General features: G+C 40.8%; 1 long non-coding RNA gene across 1 annotated transcript in view; it reads right to left on the minus strand.

Moving 5' to 3' along the window:
• Positions 1-3,243: 3,243 nt before the first annotated feature.
• Positions 3,244-23,828, minus strand: part of LOC115290141 — a 40,001-nt gene continuing 19,416 nt past the window's right edge. The window contains exons 4-6 of the long non-coding RNA XR_003907982.1: positions 10,147-10,330; positions 8,040-8,093; positions 3,244-3,300 (exon numbers count right to left, since the gene is read on the minus strand). This is a non-coding gene — a long non-coding RNA (uncharacterized LOC115290141). The remainder of the gene's footprint in view (positions 3,301-8,039; positions 8,094-10,146; positions 10,331-23,828) is intronic.

Consider the following 23,828-nt stretch of genomic DNA (forward strand, 5'->3'; position numbering starts at 1 on the left):
AAGAGCCAAGGTCTCAGGCTGGGGGCCCTTTGCCGCCTCTGCTGCCTTGTCCACCTGTTTGCACGTGCTGTGCTGGTTCCTAAGCTGCAGCCCCCAGGAGTTAACAGGTGGCCTTAACAGCCTTAGTCATCCCTCCTGGGAACATTGACCCCCTTTCTTCCTTCCAGACTTTGCCTCCCTTCAGCTACCTCTGACTGTGGACCCTGAGCCCCTGCTTTGTCCTCCATTGGATCCCTGCCCTGGGGGTCCACTGCAGACTCTGGGTTGGGGGGGTCTTTGTTTGGTCCTAATCCTTTCTGAAGTAGCCTCCAGGTAGCCTCCCTACCTATGGCCCCCAATCTCTTTTTCTTTCTAAAACACCCACATGATCATGTCACTCCCTTCCTTCAAAACCTCTAGGAGCTTCTATATTCTGCAGGATAAAGTTTAAGAGACTTAGTCTGGTACACAGGAGTCTATAGGATATGGTCTCAATCTGCTTGGTAACATCATCCCCCCACTCTCCAGCCTCACACACCTATCCAGCACCGTGTTCTTTCATGCCTCTGAGTGCATGTATTGTCAGACTGGAACTTTCTTTTTTCTTCATTCTTTAGGGTCTCGCTGAAATGCTTCTCTGTGAAATGGTCTTTTTCTCATCTGAGCACTGATCTCTAGTATAGCATGTACTATATTAGCTCTGTAATGAAGGTAAAATATTTTATTATTTTTTAATGCTTATTTATTTGAGAAAGAGAGAGAGAGAGAGAGAGAGAGAGATTGAGATAATAGGAGCAGGGGGAACACAATCCAAAGGAGGCTCCAGGCTCTGAGCGGTCAGCACAGAGCGCGATGCGGGGCCTGAACTCATGAATGGCAAGATCATGGCCTGACCTGAAGTCAGATGCTTAACCGATTGAGCCACCCAGGTGCCCCAGAAGGTAAAATATTTTAAATTAAACTTTAAGGTTTAAGCAAAACATGATTCTTCAATAAACTATAAAATAATCCAAACACCAATTTACTATAAATGGTCTTTTCTGTGCACAAGAAGTATCACCTGGCCATTAAGATGAAACCATTACAGAACAACTGGGTGGCTCAGTCAGTTAAGCATCCGGCTTCGGCTTAGGTCATGATCTCATGGTTGGTGAGTTCAAGCCCCACATCAGGGCTCTGTCCACTTCAGATCCTCCGTCTCCCTCTCTCTTTGCTCCTCTCCTGTGCACTCTCTCTCTCAAAAATAAACATTTCAAGAAAAAATCACTTTGACACTGACATTTAAAAATAATTTTTAAAGAGGAAAGTCTTATAATTGGCTGGTTAGGAGTGCTTTTGGTTGCAAATAACCCCATACCTGTTCACAATAGCAAGCAACAGTCAGTTAACACAAGAGAGTTCTCTTTTTCTCATAAAATGAGAAGTCCAGCATGGAACAGTCCAGCCTGGTGCGGCTGCTAAGAAATGCTGACAAGGACCAAGGCTCTTTCAGTCTTTCTGCTTCACCTTTCCTGGCTTATGGGCTTTTATCCTCACGCTTGTCACTTGTGTCCCCAACTGGCTGTTGCACCCCCGGGCCTCATGTTTGCTCTCTAGACAGGAAGAAAAGGGAAAGGCCGCAGGGCTGAAAGGCGCTCTGCCAGTTGCTTCCATCCCTTTGCATCTGGAAAGGGAACGGTTCCTGGAAACCCGAGATAAGAGAGTTCTATCTGCATTGAATTGGTCCGGACTGAACCATCTGGCCACTCCTTACAGCAAAAATGGAAACTCCGGTATTTTGCTTTCTAGCCTCTGTAGTGGAAAAAGGCAAGGGAAGAGGGCCCTGTGAACGGCTTTGGGGCTGCTAATCCTCAGTGTCTGGCACGGAGCCCCATTATTCATGAGATAGATTGTAAGGAAAGACCATGATGGGAAGTGGGGGGAGAGCATGGTGGAAGGTAAGGATATATTGGGCCAAAAATCTCAGGTCTGTACACAAGTGTATGCTCACACTTTTGCGCCACCACCCAGATCTAAGGTTGGAAATGTTTTTGTTATCCCCAACTAACCTGCCCCTTATCCCCTGTCCCCCAGGACTAGGCAATCATTATTTCACTCTCTGAGAACAAATGTTTAAAGGGATGATTTTCTGGGGTGCCTGGGTGAACTTAGTTGGTTAAGTGTCCGACTCGGGCTTAGGTCATGATCTTGGAGTTTATAAGGTCAAACCCCACATCAGGCTCTCTGCTGTCAGCATAGATCCCACTTGGGATCCTCTGCACACCCCCCACCCCTCCCCTGATCTCTCTCTCTCTCTCTCACAATTAAAAAAAAATAAAAGGGTGATTGTCTGCTAGAAAGTCAGTAGGAAGCATTGTGAAAACGAGCTTCCGGGTAGGTGCTTAGATTTAAATATATCATGAAAGGCAATTGATCTGCAGGGGTAGAGTTTTTTGTGAAGGAAATGATTCAGTATCTCACTCATTGAAAGTAGAATTTCTAAGCCCCTCATCTCTTTCTTCATTTTGCATGAATGAATCGTGCTGTTTTCTAAGTCTTATCTGTTTTTATATTCCAACCTTTCTTAAAGTAAATGAAACTTTTAAAGACATAGAGTAGTTATAAAGTTACAAACTCAAAGGTCGAATTCAAAAATCTCACTAGTGAGAAGGCTTTAATTAAAAAAATACAGGGGCGGGGTGCCTGAGTAGTTCAGTCGGTTAAGTGTCTGACTCTTGGTTTCGGCTCAGGTCACGATCTCACGGTTTGAGCCCCACATGTGGCTCTCTGCTGTCAGCATAGAGCCGGCTTTGGATTCTCTGTCCCCCCTTCTTTCTGCCCCTTCCGACTTGTGCTCTCTATCGCTCTCAAAATAAATTCATAAACTTAAAAAAAAAAATACAGGGGTGCCTGGGTGGCTCAGTTGGTTTGAGCAATGGACTCTTGATTTCTACTCAGGTCATGATCTCAGGGTTGTGGGATTGAGCTCCAAGTCAGGCTGAGATTCTCTCTCTCTCTCTCTCTCCCTCTGCCCCTCCCCTCACTTGCCCTCACTCTCCCAGACATTAAAAAAAAAGCAACAACAAAAAACCCCAGCCTCCCCTCCCCCAAGGCTTGAAGAAGCCAGACAAGCTGCTAATTGAGATAACTGGAGGCAGGTGCCTTTTCTCGGCTCCTGGAATGGGTGCAGCCTGTCCCACTTTAAATGCAAGAGATAATATCATTTATCTGCTGAAATGAAAACAAGCAAATGCACCTAAGACTCAAGAGTAGCTGCTTTCATTCTCGTGTGCAGTGTTCCCTGTGACAGTCATGCCCTGCTCTGCTTGGTACCTGCTGCATCTAGACGAGAGAAAACAGGAAATGAGACAGGTAGTTAGCACAGGCAAACCGCCATCGCCTAGGAGTTCAGGGTCAGGGCTTGCTTGCTTGCTTTTTTAAAATTTTTAAGAAAATATTTATTTTTGAGAGAAAGAGAGAGTGCTTGCAAATGGGGGAGGGACAGAGAGAGAGGGGGAGAGAAAATCCCAAGCAGGATCCACACTGTCAGCATGGAGCCTGATGCGGGGCTCCATCCCATGAACCGTGAGATCTTGACCTGAGCCGAAATCAAGAGTCCGACGCTTAACCAACTGAGCCACCCAGGGCCCCTCCATTTTTTTTTCTAATGTTTATTTATTTTGGAAAGAGAGAGAGAGACAGAGTGAGAGCGGGGGAGGAGAAGAGACAGAGGGAGACACAGAATCCAAAGCAGGCTCCAGGCTCTGAGGTGTCGCAGGGGGTCGAACTCTCGAAATGGCGAGATCATGACCTGAGCTGAAGTCGGATGCCCAACTGACTGAGCCACCCAGGCGCTTCCTGGGGTCAGGACTTTCTGATCAGAGGTTTGAGGAGATGTGGAGAAAACCAGAAAATGTGTGCCAGGGAATACTGGAAAGAGAAAATCTGCCCAGGAAAAGTGGGGGAACATTTCCAGGAGCCAGCTTTTAATAATTGGGGTTACATATCACTTAAAGCAGAGATCTTACCCCTGAAGACCGCAGATTTGAACGTTGTTCCTTTGGTTCCAAACACAAACTACCAAGTTTCTTTTCTTCTTAGTTATTTTTTTTCTTTTGCCTTTTGGTATATGGCTACAATAGCTTTGTGCTTATTTTTTATCTTATTTTCTGAGATTTAAATGAACCAACCACTATGTGGGTGCTTTAAAAACCAGTAAGTTCATCTCTGAAGAAAAGATAACTCCCTATTTAAAAATCTTTTTCCAACTTAAAAAGTTTGTAAATGAGAATGATTTCCAGTTTCTGGAACTGCACGGGCTTCTTAATAAGAATTGTTTATATTCTCCGCTATTTTTATTCTTTTGTTATTACATTTTTGAAGCATGTGGAAAAAAAAGGTAGAGAATAATACAATAAATCCTCAAATTTCAAATATTTGCTTAAGAAATAAAATGGTACAAATAAAATTGGACCTTCTGTATATCTTTTCCCTAGGGCATTCCCCATTTTTCCCCACAGGAAAAAATTTTACTCTAGGACATGTCTTTATAATTGTGGTACATATCCATGTCATCTTTGTTTAAAACAAGACAAAAGGCCCCAAATAGAACTGCTGACGCTAAGCCCTACATCACAAAACTGAGAAATCCTTTTTTTTATTTTGAGAGAGAGTGAGAGAGTGGCCATGCAGGCATGAGCGTGGGAGAGGGACAGAGAGAGAGGGGGAGAGAGAATCCCAAGCAGGCCCCATGCTGTCAGCGCAGAGCCCAAATTGGGGCTTGATCCCACAAACCGTGAGGTCATGACCTGAGCTGAAATCAAGAGTCTGGCGCTTAACCAACTGAGCCATCCAGGCAGCCCTCTGTACGTTTTTGAACGTTGAAATTCTATCAGTTGTTGAAGTAAAAATATGTATGTATGTTATTTATTTTTAAAATATGTATTTATTATTGCAAGAGGAGTATGCTGCAATAATTAATGACAATTATAAAAGCTGTTAATTGTGCATAAAAAAATAAGCACTTTTCAACAGATAAGTAGGAAAGTTAATCCAAATATTCAGTACATGTGCCGGACAATTTGAGGAAGAACAATAGATTTTTTATCATGTCAATAAAGGGAAATCCTTATGAAAATAATAATACAAGTCAGAATAATAGAATTTAGGCTACATCATAATTTTAATAATTGTACAACTGTTTGTATACTAGTATCCAAAACATTAAATAAAACAATCATTAGGAACTCTATTTAATTTTTAGTTTGAAAATTCCATTTAGATCATGAATTGGTTAAGAAGTGTCATTGGGACTATTAAAAAAAATTTTTAATGCTTATTCATTTTTGAGAGACAGAGAGAGAGCGTGAGTGGGGGAGGGGCAGAGAGAGAAGGAGACACAGAGATAGAAGCAGGCTCCAGGCTCCGAGCTGTCAGCACAGAGCCCCACGTGGGGCCTAAACTCACAAACCGTGAGATTGTGACCTGAGCTGAAGTGGGCAGCTTAACCCACTGAGACACCCAGGTGTTCTGGGAGTATTTTCTTTTTTAATGAGGATAAATTTAAAGTAGAATGTCAATCTTGCTATCTCAAAATTTCACCAAGAGGGAAAAACTCCAAAATCATACACAATATTTATAATAAATCATTTTGATTCAGACATCATACAAAAGTCAAAGTTATGAAAAAAAAGTATTAGAGAAAAATTAGATGATCTCAGAATAGCTTGCTCTTCTGAGCTCAGGTGAAAACGTGTCTCTTAAACATCACACATAGTAGGGGCGCCTGAGTGGCTCAGTCAGTTAAGTATCTGACTTCACTTCAGGTCATGATCTCCAGTTCGTGGTTTCGAGCCTGGCATCGGGCCCTGTGCTGACAGCTCAGAGCCTGGAGCCTGCTTGGGAGTCTGTGTCTCCCTCTCTCTCTCTCTGCCTCTCCCCTGCTCACACTCTGTCTCTTTCTCTCTCTCTCTCTTCCTTAAAAATAAATAAACATTTAAAAAGTTAAAAAACACCACCACCACAGTGAGTGATAGTTACAAAAGCCTTGGTCATACAAACTGTTCTTTACAAAATATGATCATCTATTTAACAATCTAAATCTTTCTAATTCAGATGTATTTTCCTCTTGTAAAAATGTATATATCCATATACCAACATAGACACAAATATATCGATTTTAAAACCTCGTAAACATAAGATAGATAGGTAGACAGGCTGGCCTTTCCAGCATTGCTCTAGAGGAGGGATGAGGACATTTTTTCCAGAAAGGGCCAGACAGTGAATACTTCAGGCTTTACCGGGCCATGTGATAGTCTCCAAGCTACTCATCTCTGCCCCTGCAGTTCAAAACAGCCACAGAGAACATATGAACAGATAGGTGTGGCTGTGTTCTGATAAGACTTTACTTGGAAAAACAAGCAGTGGGCCGGATTTTGGCTGATGAGTCATCATTTGTGACCCTCTTGTAGGAAGTCCACAGTTGTCACATAATAAATGATCATTTGCTTCCTGGACCACCCTACATAGAGTTGTGCACGTGAGAAGTAGCTGGGTTGCAGCCTGCACATTAACAGTGAATTTACTGAGCCTGATTCTGCGATTTGGTATTTGGGTACGGTGTTTGAGATCACTCCATGTTTTCTTTGCCTATAATATCTTTGTAAATATTGTGTGTCTCTCCCAGTGACTGCCCCCAATGGTCTTGTGTTCCTACTTCAGTATCAGATACTCTGGACAGTAACTACTCTCTAGTTCTCTCCCAAAGCAAATTTTTTGGTAAGCCATGTAGCCTATATGTTAAGTCAGATATTTCTTCACCAATAGTCTACTTAAATTTGGCAAAAACTTGCCGAGTCCTAAATTATGTATATGATTAGTTATGCACCTTTACTTCTAATGTGATTTTGGCAGATCATGGAATTTTTCTGACTTTTTACTTGTAAAATGAGACTAATAAGACTCACCATATAAGTTTTCTGCCATGATGAAGTAAGCCTATGTATACAAAGGATCTTGTGGCCAGGCCCAGAGTATGTGCTGACTAATAAATGACGATGACAGTTAGAGCAAACACTCACATCGCACTTGCTATGTGCTCTATGCCTGTATTGACTTGAACAAACCTTATAATAATCCTATACATACGTATCAATGGTTATCCCAATTTTACAGAAGAGAAAATGAGAGAAAAAGAGGTCATATATCTTTTGTGGCAGAGCTTGGATTTAAAACAAGGTAGTCTTCCTCCAGAGTTGCCCTACTAATATTGGCCCAATAAAAGAATAAGAACATGCTCGAATTTCTTGGTTATTATAGTGCTGTACTGCATATCTTTGTTCTTAGCTCTTGTCCACATATTAGATTATTTCCTTCAGACTCTTGTATAGTTTCATTTATAATATGAAGTATGAAATCAAAGTATGGAAGGAACCTTGTGATACAGAAGGACCCCAAGAATTTGACACTGTTTCAGTAATTCCATGAGAGGAGAGGAAGGACCCCTCTACATGAATTGCTGAAGACTTCTTATTTCACAGTTAAATAGCCTGGGAGTCCTTTCTGAAACATCAGGAAGGAGAGTAAGATAATTTAACAGATTCTGCATCATGAGCACTTCTAGGAAATGGTATATGTGAGGTGTTGCATAACAAAGAAAGCACGGTACACACGTAGTATGTTTGTACCATTGTGTCATTGTCGGCTACGTCCTCGCCTACAAACTGAACTGATATGGGTCTAGGAGACAACTTTTCTCTTGCTTCCTTTTTCTTTGCATGTGGCTCAGGACCGACTTACGAGCCATTTGATACAGTGGTTGCCATGGTAAATACTTTTCATAAGAACTAAGTAATTGTTAGAAGCTCTTATAATTTATCATTATTTCAGAGTGATTGGAATGTTCTCACTTTCTTCCTTCATTTAAACATTTTACTTGCATCAGAATTTCTTTTTTAAATTTCTCTGGAAAAGACATACTTCAGTAAGGACTAAGATGCAGTAACTATAGTGAAAATACATGCATTTGTCCCCAAGGAAAATGGTCAATATGGTGTTAATGCTTTTGGATCTGTAGGACTTACAGGACCTCACGTTATAGTTGCTTTAATCCAGGCGACAGATCTCGGTCTTCAACACTTGGAAGAAAAAAGGGCAATTGAGCCATTTTATCCCGGAGGGAGTGTTTGTGAATGCTCATATTATAAATGTGCTCAATAGCATCATAATGGAATCATACTTCATTCAAACTCGAAAAGACAAAATTTAAATGCAGTTTTACAGCAGAGATGAGTTCTGCAGCTATGGTAACAGCATCTATTTCCAGGTGTCCTGTGGCTTACCCTGTTAATTGATACACGGTACCCAAAGATTCCAAGGTAATGAACTATCTCGACAAGAAAAGGACTCTCACACACAAATGACATCAAGAACTTGAGTTGATATAAATAGCATCGAGGAACAAGAGGTAGAGGATTCTTGCTGTAACCACATACTCATAAAAATAGCCAACCCAACAAGCCAAAAATGTTCAGGTGTATTTTTATCACAGCGTGAGAGACTTGCCATGCCTCCTTCTAGGGCAAAACCCTTGCTTTTGTCTCTCAAAATCTAAGACTTCTTATTTTCTAAGATGATATTGTAGAACATCTATTGTGAATTTATGTGATAATCCTGTCCACTAGTGAGTTATCTGCACATATATTGAGCTCTCTTCTGTCTCCTCTCCCTCTCTCTGTCTCTCTTAGTTTCCTGTCTATTCCCTCCCTCCCTTCCTTCCTCTCTCTTATTTCTAGACCATTCCAAAGAAATCAGTGACATGGTACTGGAATAGGTATGGGTGAGCATGAGTGAGGAAGATGAAAGGAATGGAGGTGTATTTGAGGTTGACTCATGTGCAAAACTCTGAATTATTTGTTCTGATGTAATTTCTTTTTGCTCTCTCTTTTCTTAGTAATAAGCGATGTAACTTTCAGTTCTGTGTGACTGTGTATTGACATCTAGGTGCTTCACACAGGTCATTTTTATACCCCCAATTAGCTTCTAGAAAACAGGGTTGTTTTGAAACAGAAAGCTCCTTAGTCTTTCACTCTGGCATCCCTCCCCCTGACCATCCAAAGTCCACTTTTTACACTGGGCCTCAAAACTTACCTTCTCTGGGAGTCTTTTACCATTATACCCCCTTCTACTACCATCTACTCTGTTTTCATTTTTAAGATTTTAAATAATTTAAAAATACAGGGGTTCCTGTGTGGCTCAGTCGGTTAAGTGTCTGACTCTTGATTTTGGCTCAGGTCATAGTCTCTCCATTCGTGGGACTGAGCCCTGTGTTGGGCTCTGCACTGACAGCACAGAGCCTGCTTGGGATTCTCTCTCTCTCCTTCTCTTTGCCTCTCCCCCATGTGCACGCTCATACATGTGTGCTCTCTTTCTCTCTCAAAAAAAAACCACTCAAAAACATACAGCTAAATATAAAATACAAAGTTCTCTCACCTCCCAGAATTGTGAGTTGTTAGCATGTGGGCATATTTGCTTTTAGCCTTCATGTGTATTTCCGTGTATTTATTTAAGATATTCCCCAGTGCATTTGAAGTACCTTTAAACCCCGACGTCACCCCATTCTCACCTCAGCCTCATCCCCTGCAATGATGAGCCATCCATTTGCTGTGAATCCTTCCACCTCATCTTTCACTTTCTCTATTTCTTCATTTTGTGTCATGAATGCTTTTCTTTCTTTCATTTTTCTTGGTGGTTGCTCTAGAGCATTTGTTTTCTTTCCATGGGTTGGGGATGAGCCAAATGGCAGCGTGACCCCCAGAGGCCGGCCCTCCCTGCAGCTGGCATGTGAATTCCCCAGGAGCCACCAGGTTTGGTGAGGAGTTTGCTCTTCCCTGAATGTGGCTTGTCTTCCCCCTACCACCATTCTGCATCTTGGCCCTTGGTACCGGATTCATACAAGAGCTCAGATAAAGGCGTGATGCTGCACTTAACCACATCTGGGCCTCATTTACTTGGGCTCTGTGAATAGAACTCCAACTTTGGCTTTTGACTTCCTAACCACCGATCTAGATTTTTTTTCCTTGCTTGCTGCTAGAAGCTCAAAACCAAAGATACAGTCCCCCTGTATTAACAGAAAAGACCCTCATGGCATGGTTTCTGTGTATTCACCCCATCATGACTTTCTTTTCTTACCTTCATTTGCATTTTTGTCTTGATGTTCTTCATTTGTACGATTTTTCTTTTTAACCTTGTGTCATTTATGAATCTCTTGAAGATGCCCAACATTTTTTTTTTTTAAGTCAGGAGAATAAAAAGGAACAATCTGCTATAGAAGGTGGGAGTTTGCATTGTTCCTGATCCAGGAAGACTCCATGAGCTGACAAGGAACAGAAAAATAAAATTTATAATTAGTAGGATTTAATTCTTTCTCGTTCCGAGGTCACGTTAGCTGTGGCAGATATAGTCATTTATTATTTTTTAATGAATATTTTGTGAATCTCCTTTGTCTCATAGTTAACTCTGTTTTGAATGCATTAAATGAAATGGATGACATGTGATTTGGAGGCATGGCTTGATCTTTTGCTTCAAAAAAAAAAGAGAAAAGAAAATGTCTATGCTATCCATTTAAATCTTGTTCTTCCTACTTTATTTGAAGGTAGAAATAATCAGGATTCTTTTTCTCTGGCACTTTGGTGAGCTGGGATTCACCTTAATTAAGCAGGTGGCATATGTGACGAAGCTGTGTCCTATAATCAGGAACACTGATACAGGCCCCCTGTTAGGTTTCCTACCAGCCCCTTGTAAGCTCTAAAATGTCAGTGTCAGAGTTATGTTCCCTTTGGTCTTTAGAAATCTTTTTGAAATGCAAGTATCCCTTGGAAAAGTAAATCATCTTAATGAGGATTTGTTTATAAGATGACATCTTGTCGGGAACAAGGGTTTGAATGAGTGTGAAACAGAAAAGTGGGAAGGGGTACTGGGATGTATAGCAACAGCAGAAACCTGCTTGTAAATTTGTCTAGGATGAGCCCCCGAGGTAACTAGCCCCTGCTTTTTATTACCCCCAGAATTTTAAGACTTTCTTCCATCCTTTCCTTCTTTCTTTCCTTCCCCAAGTATGAAGTTCAAAGGGCTTTGTTCTATAAAAAGAACTACTATAAGAATTGACCAAAGAGGGGAAAGTAATTTATACCACATAGCAAATATCCCCTAAAGGAAATGTTCACTAAATTGTTCCTTCAGTGAGTCTCTATATTAGAATTTTTCCCTTCAGAGATTCTTATTTAAATTGTCCCATAGAAAATCAAATTATACAATTCTAAACTGTGGTTTCCCAAGACTGTTAAGTTTCCTAAAGAGAGATTCTGCATCAGCAATGGTGCCACCAGTTTAAACACATTCTTCTATGGGATTGTCAGCACAGCCGACAGGGTTCAGGGCAAAATTTCTGCCAAATTTTGTAAGATAACAATCAAATACAGCATGACCTTAATAGATTCTTTTCTTATTTTAGCAAAACCACATTCTTCTCTGAGAAAGGTCAAACTCAGAGCAAGGATATAGCTGCTTCTTTCTTGGTCTTTCATAAACTTGTCACTTGATACAAGGTGCAGTCAGAACAAAAAGGGAATTTGCTTTATCTAGACACTTTACAATTTCATCTCAAAGTAGCTAATTCTCTGGGCCAATCTTTTGTGGATTTACCATGCTTTCTCTGCCCCCCAAGATGAATAATGCAAAATCTTATTACTTTGAAAAGTTATTGACTAATCTGAGATTTCAAATATAAATTTTTTTTCATATTGGGAGCAGAGCTTTGTTCAAAGAAAAAAAAATAGGGCACCTGGCTGACTCAGTCAACGGAACATGCAACTGTTGATCTCAGGTTTGTGAGTTCAAGCTTTACAGTGGGTGTAGAGCTTAAAATTTTTTTTCTTTGTGTAACCGCAGACTTGTGCTTCCTTTTCAGGCTTCTAGAAAGCCTACATATTCCTGGTTCCACTTGCTTCCTATCCTCTATCACGTATCACCTTTTCTCTCAATGTGTTTCCTAGAAATGTAGAAATTCCAATGTTTTTATTGTCCCAGGGTTCTTGGTCTTAAACTTGGGCCAAATTTTGCCAAGCAAAAGTCGTATAATTTTGTATAGTGCAGGGAGACCTCACTTTTGATGATCCAAGTGGACATTTGGGCAGTAGAGATGTGGTATCAGAGTGGGAGTTGGCCAGATTGAACTGTATTTAGTTTAGTCTTCAGGAAAGTGGTGGCGATACCTGGGATTCTTAGGAGACATTTGTCACACGGATATGCTGACCTCATTTTCAAAACACAGCCTAGAATTCTATCAAAACTCAGCACTAAATCAAGCTTGAAAACATCCCATAAAAACAGAATGAAATGTATGGAGCCCACTTTCCCAAACTTTACAAAAGTAACCAAAACCTCCATTGTTGCCAAATAATGCCAAGAGGTTTGGGAAGTGGGGGGAAAAAGGTTCCACGCTGGGAGGCAAGAGCCTTGAACTGTCCTTCCAACCAAGACGAATAGTTTCATGTGACCCCAAGCTTGTCACTTAAAATGTTTTGCGTTAGTTGTTTCATCTTGGCAGGCTGAAGGCAAAAGAGTGGGCCAGATGACACTTGAGCCCTATTTAAATCATGGTTGGGGTACCTGGGTGGCTCAGTCAGTTGTGTGTCCGGCTTCGGCTCAGGTCATGATCTCACAGTTTGTGAGTTCGAGCCCCATGTTGGACTCTGTGCTGACAGCTCAGAACCTGGAGCCTGCTTCGGATTCTGTGTCTCCCTCTCTCTCTGCCCTCTCCTGCTCATGCTCTGCCTCTCTCTGTCTCACAAAAATAAATAAACATTAAGAAAAAAATTAAAAACGAATCATGTTCATTGTATCAAAACAAAATAAATCAAGAAACTGAAAACTGCAGAAAAGGATAAAGACTACAGAGGTAACCCATGTAACTCATAATCCCACTTGCCCTGATAGATTAGTTAATGTTGACATAATAAATTATTTCCTTTTACTCGGACCTTCCCTTTTATTCGCATAACTGAAACCATCGATACGTACAGTTTTGTGTATACGTATTGCTTTTTGACAAGTAGTGGCTCCTAGATGTGTTATCCTCCACAAAAGGAGGCCAATGGAAAAGCAGGCCATGTACTTGGTGGGAAGACCTAACAGCATAAAGTTGTAGTGCACTGGGGATTGGTAGGACCCATCGAAACTGTACATGGATATACCTTTGGATCCAGCGTTCTATTTTCCTTTTTTTTTTTTTTTGAGAGAGAGAGAGAGAGAGAGAAAGCATAAGCTGGGGAGAGGGGCAGAGGGAGAGAGAGAAAATCTTAAGCAGGTTCCATGCTCAGCATAGAGCCCAACATTGGGCTCAATCCCACGACCCTGGGATCATGACCTGAGCAGAACTCAAGAGTCAGATACTCAACTGACTGAGCCACCCAGACAACCTCACCAAGCATTCTACTTTGAACAATGATTTCTAGAGATAATATCAAGAAATATTATTCATTGCAGCATTTTTTCATAATAGCAAAAAACTGGAAGCAACGCAAATGTCAATTTAGGTTTTCTTAAATAATTTATGGTATAGCCACTTTGAAATACTATACAGCTATTAAAAAGAATGAGTAAGTGCTTTTTGTATTGATTTAGAAAGATCTTCATCAAGATAAACTAAATGAGAAAAATCAAACTGCTGGAAAAATGTGTCTAGTATTATGTGTGTAAAAACGGAAAAGGACAACAGTTGTGCTCTTTGACCAGGAACAATCCCCTGGAAGGGTGACCAAGAAACTACTGGGATTGATGAACTGGGTTGAGGTTAGGGATGAGAACCAACTGGATCTGGGACAGAGTGGGACGGAGACTTTCTACTATGTATATTCTTATACTTGTTTGGACAAGGTGAATGTACTATCTATTAACACTAATGTAAAATAGAAATGCAGAAGGGTTCTCTTTGCTTACTAAGATGATGCTATTGATTTACGATAAGTAGGACTTTCATTTTTAGTTTAATTTTAACAGTAATACATTTGCACTGAAACATGATACCACATTTCTTCAATTCTAAGATGCCTATTCTCCCATCTATTAACGTTTTTCTGAAATGAGTAATTTCCCCTCTCTTATTGCCCATAAACATAGTACCATACTTTATTGTGCTATTTGGCTATCATTGGACATTAAGGTTGTTGCTAGTGTTTTGTTTTTTCCATTTCCTCCCCATGAATAATGGTCTTACACTGTCTATTGAATTGGTTAAGAAGTGTTTGTGTTTTTTTTTTTTAAGACTTTATTCTTAAGTAATCTCTACACCCACTATGGGACTCACACTCACAACCCTGAGATCAAGAGTCGCATGCTCCACCAACTGAGCCAGCCAGGCGTCCCAAGAAGTGCTCTGTTTTGTTTTGACACTTAGAAACGGTGCTGCAATGCTCCAGTATAGTGTAGCAATTAAAAATAGAGATTTTAGAATCACACTGCCTGGGTTTGGATTGGGCCCTAGTACCTCCAGGCTGAGTTATTTGGGCAGTAACTTAGCTCAAGTCTCCTTATTTGTGGGACTGGGACAATTACACCACCTACTTCATATGGTTTAGTACCCTACTTAGCATATGGCAGAAACATTCAGTAAATAGTATCCTCTTTGTAACAAAAAATAATTGTTGATATATAAGAACAATATCTATAGAACAGATTCCTGGAAACGGTGTTATTTAACCAAAGTGTATAACACTTTAGGACTCTTGCTAGGTATTAATAAATTGCTTTTCACAAATTTGTATTAATTTACCTGCCTATCAGCAGTACAGTGCCAAAAACGAATGTGTTTTTAATCTTTTTTAAAATTTAAGACATGAAATATTAAATTTTAATCTCTTTTTACTACTGGATATTGGTTTTTTTTTTTTACTCTATGTGTTTATCTGCTATTTATATTTATCTTGTTTGAATTTGTCTATTTTTAATTTCTGTTCCATTTTCTAACATGATCTTTGAATTTATCTGATCAGTTAAAAAAATTTTTTTTAATGTTTATTTTTGAGACAGAGAGAGACAGTGTGAACAAGGGAGGGGCAGAGAGAGAGGGAAACACAAAATCTGAAACAGGCTCCAGGCTCTGAGCTGTCAGCACAGAACCTGATGCGGGGCTCAAACTCACAAACCACGAGATCATGACCTGAGCCAAAGGTGGCCGCTTAACCGACTGAGCCACCCAGGCACCCCATCTGATCAATTTATATGAGCTGTATATAGTACTGATACTTCAATTCTGTATTATTTATGTATTTTCTACTAGTTTTTAATGATTTTAAAAATGAACTCATTACCTTTTAAATTAAAAATATGAAGATATTAAAACAAGAGTATATATATTTGTACAGTTTAAAGTTTAACAATAAATTGACACCTCTGTATACAGCCCACTCAGTTTAAGAAGGAAAACATGACCAACTTTAGATGGCAGCGTGCAACTCTCCAATCTTATTTTCCCCAAGTCCTGGAGGTGTGAAAGTTTGCATTTCATTTCCTGTTTTTAAAAATAATTTTACCAGATACTTAGGTATCCCTAAATAATATATTGCTTGATTTTTGCCTGTTTTATTTTTGTTATAAAAATTGTTCTAATATAATTTATTGTCAAGTTAGCTAACATAGAGTGTATACAGTGTGCTCTTGGCTTCGAGAGTAGATTCTCATGATTCATCACTTACGTACAACACCCAGTGCTCATCCCAACAAGTGCCTTCCTCAGTGCCCATCACCCATTTTTCCCGCCTCCCAAACCCCCCCATCCCCAGCAACCCTCAGTTTGTTCTCTGTATTTGAGAGTCTCTTATGGATTGCCTCCCTCTCTGTAACTTTTTTTTTCTCTTTCCCTTTCCTCATGGTCTTCTGTTAAGTTTCTCAAATTCCACATATGAATGAACACATATGATATCTGTCTTTCTTTGATTGACTTATTTTACTTATCACAATACCTTCCAATTCCATCCACATTGTTGCAAATGGCAAGATTTTGTTCTTTTTCATCACTGAGTAGTATTTCATTCACACACACCACATCTTCTTAATCCATTCATCAGTTAACAGACATTTGGGCTCTTTCCATAATTTGTCTGATAGTGCTGCTATAAACATTGGGGTACCTGTGCCCCTATGAATCAAGCACTCCTGTATCCTTCGGATAAATTCCTACTAGTGCTATTGATGAGTTGTAAGGTAATTCTATTTTTAATTTCTTGAGGAACCTCCACACAATTTTCCAGAGTGATTTTGCCTGTTTTCAACTTTCATAGAAGTGCAATCCTACTGTGTGCATGTCTCTATAAGCTGTCACATTGCTCGTTCTATTATATATCAGGTCTCCACTTGTAAACCTATTTCTGGGTTATCCAGTCTGCTCTTCTGGCCTATTTGTCTCTGAGATAATACCAAAAAGTCTTTAATGTTATAGCTTCATAATATGTCTTAATATTCAGTAGGACAAACCTCTACATCTGTGTTTCAGGAGCGTCTTGGCTATATTTGGCCTCGTGCTCTTCCATCTAAGTACTAGAAGAGACTTGTAAAGTTCAATGGAAAAAACCTGTGGGGGTTATGATTCAGAATTGTACAGAATCTATAAATCACCTTGAGAGGACTGACAGGTTTATGATGTCTTATTTATGAAAAAGATACGTCTTTCCATTCATATTTGTGGTAGAGGCAGATTTTGCTCTTTGTTTTTTCTGCTGACTTTAACTCATGGAGATGAGGTCATGTTCCTTGGAAACTTGTGGAAATTCTCTGAAGCCTGGGTTTAAAGTGTGGCCCCAGAAAAGAGAAGTTTTTTTGTACCTGCTAAACGCTTACGAGTACTGGCAGTCTAGGACCACTTAAGCTAAGTTGTCAGCTTGGGGGGTTCCGGGCCATACAGGCAGCATGCACGCCCAGGATTTATGTGACAGTCCCTGGTTTGTGGTTTGGAGAGCTCAGTTCTAAGCCAGATGAGGATTTCCGCATTGCACTTCACTAGGTGAGTTTTCTTTCTTTTTTTTTTTTTTTATCATCCATTTAGTGGGTTGTCTTAGAGCATTCTAGTGTCGAGAGCATTCTAGTATGGAGGGTTTCTGATCTGGCCCCCCATCTTGTGAAAGACTCCTGCTTTTCTCCTGTAGCCCTCTTGCTCAAGAGGTTTATTAAAGCTCAAGTATTGGGTCACTAGGGATCAGCAGATGCCTCAGGGCCAACAGTCACCACTTACCTTCTCTGGCTGTCTCTGGCCCCCACGCATTTCCTTGATATTCCAGCCAACTCGACGATGCATTTAAAAGAACTGGTTGTTTTTTTTTAATTTTTTAAAATTTATTTTTGAGAGACAGAGAGACAGCACAAGCAGGGAAGGGTCAGAGAGAGAAGGAGACGCAGAATGTGAAGACTGGCTCTGGGCTCTGAGCTAGCTGTCAGCACAGAGCCCGACACGGGGCTTGAACCCACGAACCAAGAGATCATGATCTGAGCCAAAGTTGGATGCTTAACCGACTAAGCAACCCAGGCGCCCCAGAACTGTTTTGTTTTTTTTTTTAAAGAACTGTTTTTTGAATGTGTGTTTTTAAAAAAGAAATACTTGGGTGCCTGGGTGGCTTAGTTGGTGGAGCGTCCGACTTCGGCTCAGGTCGTGATCTCACGATTAGTGGGCTGGAGCCCCCATCGGGCTCTGTGCTGACAGCTCAGAGCCTGGAGCCTTCTCAGATTCTGTGTCTCCCTCTCTCTCTGCCCCTCCCCTGCTCGCTCTCTGCTCTGTCTCTCAAAATAAAAATAAGTAAATAAGTAAATAAGTAAATAAATAAATAAATACTTTATCCAGCATTTTTAGGTGTTCTTTTTTTTCCGTCTCCATAATATTTTATTGTCAAATTGTTTTCCATACAACACCCAGTGCTCTTCCCCTTAAGTGCCCTCCACCATCACCACTACCTCTTTTCCCCCCTCCCCCTTCCCCCTCAACCCTCAGTTCATTCTCAGCATTCAATAGTCTCTCAAGTTTTGCATCCCTCTCTCTCCCCAACTCTCTCTGTCTCCTCCGTTCCCTAGGTGTTCTTTACTGGGAAAGTTACTCTGAATAGTTATGGCACTGTATGGCTAAAAATGAAAAGTCTATAATCACCTTTTGAATTTTTTTTGTAAAATTCTCAATGTTTTACGATGCTTTGACATTTTTACAATTTTTTTGCAGTCTCATGGGTTTTTGAAGAAAAATGTTTAATATTTATTTTTGAGAGAGTGCTGGGGGGGAGGGGCTTTCTGCGGCTATCAGAGCAGTCCGCCATGGGGCTTGAACCGACAAACTGTGAGATCATGACCTGAACCAAAGTCAGATGCTCAGTGGACTGAGCCACCCAGGTGCTCCTGTAGTTTATGGTTTCATTAACACAAATGTGCTATGCACCTAAGCTATGTGTCACTTTCTTCGCTGCCCAGCCTGGCATTCAGATTGGTGACTCTCATGGCCAACTGGGCTGCTTTTTCCACAATGGCTTTGAGGTTCTTGGAGGAGACACTGTGAGCAATCTCTGCACAGTAAAATGTGCTGCACATCACCAGCACCTCCAGCTCCTTCACACTGTGGACTAGAAATTTCTGGAAGCCACTGGGCAGTTTGTGCTTTGTTTTCTTGTTGCTCCCAATGCTTTGGCCTTTTAAATGAGGAACTATTTGAGATACACAAAAGTGTATGGACTACTGTAGTGAAACTTCATCCAGTGTAAGAACTCGAGCATTACCAAACATTGTTGGCTTTGATTTTAGCAGTGTGGAAATCCCAGAGGTATTCAGTTTCCTTCTTTTAGGATAATAACTCTGGCTCTCGAGTTACAAAGACCTGGGTTCTCATCCGATCTCAAGCACATTCTGAGAGTCTTCCCAGACCACAAGCCTCCTTTTCTGAGATCCACCCCCAGGAATGAACCCTACAATCCTGTTTATATTGTGTGGTGGCCTGCCTGGACATATTTGCTTGGATCAGAGGAGGAAACAGGATTCATCAAATTCCCTCTCCAAATGTTTAGGGTTGTTACCACCTGGATTTAAAACAAGCAAACTTGGGAGCTATGGTGGGTGGGTGGGGGCAACTATATTTGGCTCCGCACATAGGGAGTAGCAGAGCCAATGCCTCGAGCCTAGAAAAGAAGGAAATAGAAGGAAGAAGATATGCAGAGAATGAAGCAAGAGGCCTTGAGGAAGGAAGATAGAAAGGAAGAGAGAGATGGACTCTTAATCACAAACGTACCCTCACACAAATTCTGGGAATTCACCGTTCCTAACAGATTTTCAATTCCTGACTCAAGTGCATCTTGATGCCTGATGTTCCTGACCCTCAAGTTCCTGGTAACACTTCTCTGTTCTTCAATTTCCTTTTTGTGTAGGAGGGGGAGCTGGATTGAGCTCAAGCAGGTCTCTATTGTAGGAGAACCTGATTCTAACAGTTATTTACTAGCTGTGTAGCTTTAGGCGAGTTCTTTAACCTTCTGACCTCACTTTCCTCATTGGTAAAATGGGACAGTATCAGAGCACTTATTTGCCAGGGTTGCTATAAGGATTATGTGAGTTAATAAATGTAAAGTGTTGAACTAAGTGCTTGGCACGTGGTATGTTCTCAATACATTAGATGCTATTTTTATTACTGAATTTTTTTTCCAGTCAGGCTGTAACTATACTGAGCACAGGACACTCTGTGAAGCCACGAAGGATTACACAACACCACCGTAACGGATTCAGATCCACCCCTGGTCTTGTCCCGCTCAGCAACCGAGATCTCTACCACCTAAGTAAGCACTTCCCTGAAAGTCTGAGGTCTTGGAGTGCTGGCTTTGGCAGCACGTACACTCAGGTCACAGAGAGACCCGAGTGAGCGCTGAGAACAGTGGGGGAGGATGCACAAGAGACTGCTGCTGGCCCCTTGCCTTTTTGGGGAAATGGAAATCTGTCAAAGTCGTGAGGGACTTGTTAGGGGAGTGGCTTGATGGCTGCCAAAGTTTCAGAAGCTTGTTTCCTGGTTTTATTTACTTATTTTTATTTAAAACAATGTTTATATTTTAGAGAGAGAGAGAGCATGAACTGGGGGAAGGGGCGGGGGCGGGGGGAGGGAGAGATATCATGACCTGAGCTGAAATCAAGATTCGGAAGCTTAGCCCACTGAGCCACCCAGGGGCCCCTTGTTGCCTGGTTTTAGTACAGCCCAATTCCCATTTATCGACTCTTGGTTTAGACTATTAATTGTTAAACACTGGCAATCAGGGTCATGATCATTGGTAAATGAGCAGATTGTGTTGCTGCTGACAGCCGTTGCCCTAAGGAAACTTTCCATCTAGTTAACTGGCAGGCAGTGTGTCCGTGTGGGATGGTTAACTACCAAAGTCAAAACACACACACACACACACACACACACACACACACAGCAAAATGAGTCTTGAGAAAAGAGTTCCAGAAGCACATCATTTTTAGAGTGTGCAATGTGACGATGATTTGCTACATGAACGTATTGTGAAGTGATTACCACAGTGGGGTTAGTCAATATCTCTGTCATCACCTCACAAAGTTACCTTTTTGGTTTTTTGGCAAGAGCACGTAACATCTACTCTCTTAGTAACTTCCAAGTGTATAAAACAGTGTTGTTAACTAGAGTCACCACGCGGTACGTTAGATCCTCAGAACTCATTCATCTTATCCTTGGAAGTTTGTACCCTCTGATCAGTATCTCCCTTTCTCCCCTTCCCAGCGCCTGGCAATCACTGCTCTACTCTCTCTCTAGCAGTTAGGTTTCTTTAGATTCCACGTATCGGGGACATCATATATATTTGTCTTTCTCTGTTTGATTTACTTCACATAGCATGATACCCTCAAGGTCCATCCACGTTGTGGTAAATGGCAGGATTTTCTTTTTCATGACTGAATAATATCCTGTGTGTGTTCTTCATCAGTTCAACTGTGCACAGATGTTGTTTCCATGCCTTGGATATTATGAGTAATGAGGCAGTGAACCTGGAGGTACAGATGTGTTTTCGAGACAGTGATTTTATTTCCTTCAGATGTATATCCAGAAATGGGGTTGCTTGATCATATGTTAGTTCTAGTTAAAAAAACTGTTTTTACTGTTTATTTCTTCTTGAGAGAGAGAGAAAGACGGGAGTGGGGGAGAGGACAGAGCAGGGGAAGGGCAAAGAGAGGGAGACAGAATCCAAAGCAGACTCCAGGCTCTAAGCTGTCTGCAGAAAGCCCAATGTGGGGCTCGAACTCAAGAACCGCAAGACCATGACCTGAGCTGAAGTTGGACGCTTAAATGACTGAGCCACCCAAGAGCCCCCGTAGTTCTGATTTTTTGAGGAACCTCCAAATATTTTTCCACACTGGCTGTACCAATTCGCATTCCTACCAACAGCGCACAAAGGTTCCCTCCTTTTCACCACACCCTCACTAGCACTTATCTCTCATCTTTTTGAAAATAGCCTTTCTACTCAGCCACCAGAAAGAATGAAATCTTGCCGTTTGCAATGACATGGATGGAGCGAGAGTGTATTATGCTAAGCGAGATAAGTCAATCAGAGAAAGAACAAATACCACATGATTTCACTCATATGTGGAATTTAAGAAAGAAAACAGATGAACATATGGGAAGGGAGGGGGAGAAGAGAGAGAGAAACCACAAGAGACTCTTAATGATAGAGAACAAACTGTGGGTTGATGGAGGGGGAGTGGGTGGGAGATGGGAGAGATGGGTGACCGGTACTAAGGTGGCACTTGTGATGAGTACTGGGCATTGTATGTAAGCGATGAACCACTGAATTCTCCTCCTGAAACCAATATTGTACTGTATGTTAACTAAAATTAAATTTAAAAAATTCAAAAAAGAAAAAAATTGCCTTTCTAACTGATGTGAAGCGATACATATCTCAGTATGATTTTGATTTGCATTCCTTGATTAGTGATGCGCATCATTTCACGTCCCTGCAGGTCATTTGTGGGTGTTCTTTGGACAATGTCTGTGCAGGGGCACCTGGGTGGCTCAGTCGATTGAGCATCTGACTTTGGCTCAGGTCATGAATCGGGCTCTCTACTGTCAGAGTGGATTTGGCTTTGGATCCTCTGTCTTCCTTTCTCTCTCTGCCCCTCTCCCACTTGCGCTCTCTCTCACTTTCTCTCAAAAATAAACAAACATTTTTTTAAAAAGTCTACTCGAGTCTTCTACACATGTTGAAATTGATTATTATTGTTATTGCCATTGAGTTGTAGGAGTTCTTTATGTTTTGGGTTTTACTCCCTCATTAGATAAATGGTTTGCAAATATCTACTGCCATTCCATAGATTGCTTTTTCATTTTGTTGACTGTGCAGAAGCTTTTTAGTTTGATATAGTCCCAGTGATTTAGTTTTACTTTCATTGCTTGTGCTCTTGATTTCATATCCAAAAAATCGTTGCCAAGAAAAATGGCAAGGAATTTTTCCCCTATATTTTTTAAAAATTTATTTTTGAGAGAGAGAGAGAGAGAGAGAGAGAGAGAGCGAGCGCAGGAAGGGGCAGAGAGAGGAGACACAGAATCTGAAGCAGGCTCCAGGCTCTGAGCTGTCAGCACAGAACCCAACATGGGGCTCGAACCCGTGAACAACAAGATCATGACCTGAGCTGAAGTTGGAGGCTTAACAGAGTCACCCAGGCATGTCTCCCCCAATGCCATATTTTAATTCTAAAAGTTTTATAGTTTCAGGCCTTACCTTTAAGTCTCCAATCCATTTCAAGTTAATTTTTGTGAGTGTGTAAGGGATCCAATTTCATTCTTTTTCATGATTGGTTATCCAATTTTCCCAATGCCATCTATTGAAGAGACCGTCCTCTCCCCAGTGAGAGCATCCTGGGTTCCCTTGTCAAATATTAGTTGGCCACTGATACATGGTTTTTTTTCTGGGCTCTTGATTCTGTTCCATTAGTTTATATGTCTATTTTTATGCCAGAACTATACCATTTGATTACCGTAGCTTTCTAATATAGTTTGAAATGAGGCAGGCATGATGCCTACAGCTTTGTTCTTCTTTTTCGGGATTACTTTGGCTATTTGAGATCTGTAGTGGTTCCATACAAATTTTAGGATTTTTTTTCTGTGCCAAATGCCAAATGCCATTGGAATTTTGATGGGGATTGCACTGAATCTATATAGATGGTTTTAAACAGTGACCATAATAATAATGATAGTTCTTCCAATCCATTAGTCCAGGACATCTTACCACTTAACATGTGTCTTTTCAATTTCCTTGGACAAAATCTTATAGTTTCAATGTACCGTTTTGATACAAGGTAGTAACATTAAAAAATCATAATTTGTGGGCACCTAGCTGGTTAAGCGTTCAACTTTGGCTCAGGTTATGTTCTCACGGTTCATGAGTTCATATAGTTTTCACCTCCTTGGTTAAATTTATTCCTAAGTATTTCATTGTTTTTGATGCTATTGCAAGTGGGACTGTTTCTATATTTCTTTTTCAGATATTTCATTGTTGGTGCATAGAAATGCAACTGATTTTTGTATGATTTTGTATTCTGAGCACATCACTTTTCAAAGGTTTGACACTTATAATTTTAAAACTGTATTAAATAAAATATCCTCAAATGGTTCAAAAATATGTAAGTGTGACCATGAAGTGTTCTGTGTGACCCTGCAGAGTTTTCAGGTCCTCAGGAGATTAATTCAGAGGTTTAATGAGGCAAACTTGGGGATCAGTCTCTGGAGCTAGGTGGCAGATGACGGCAATTTTTAGCCTTTTTTTCCTTAAAACATAAAAAGTTCATAAACATTATTATGTAATGGC

The sequence above is a fragment of the Suricata suricatta genome, chromosome 4 (assembly GCF_006229205.1).
Source record: "Suricata suricatta isolate VVHF042 chromosome 4, meerkat_22Aug2017_6uvM2_HiC, whole genome shotgun sequence".
Lineage (NCBI taxonomy): Eukaryota > Metazoa > Chordata > Mammalia > Carnivora > Herpestidae > Suricata > Suricata suricatta.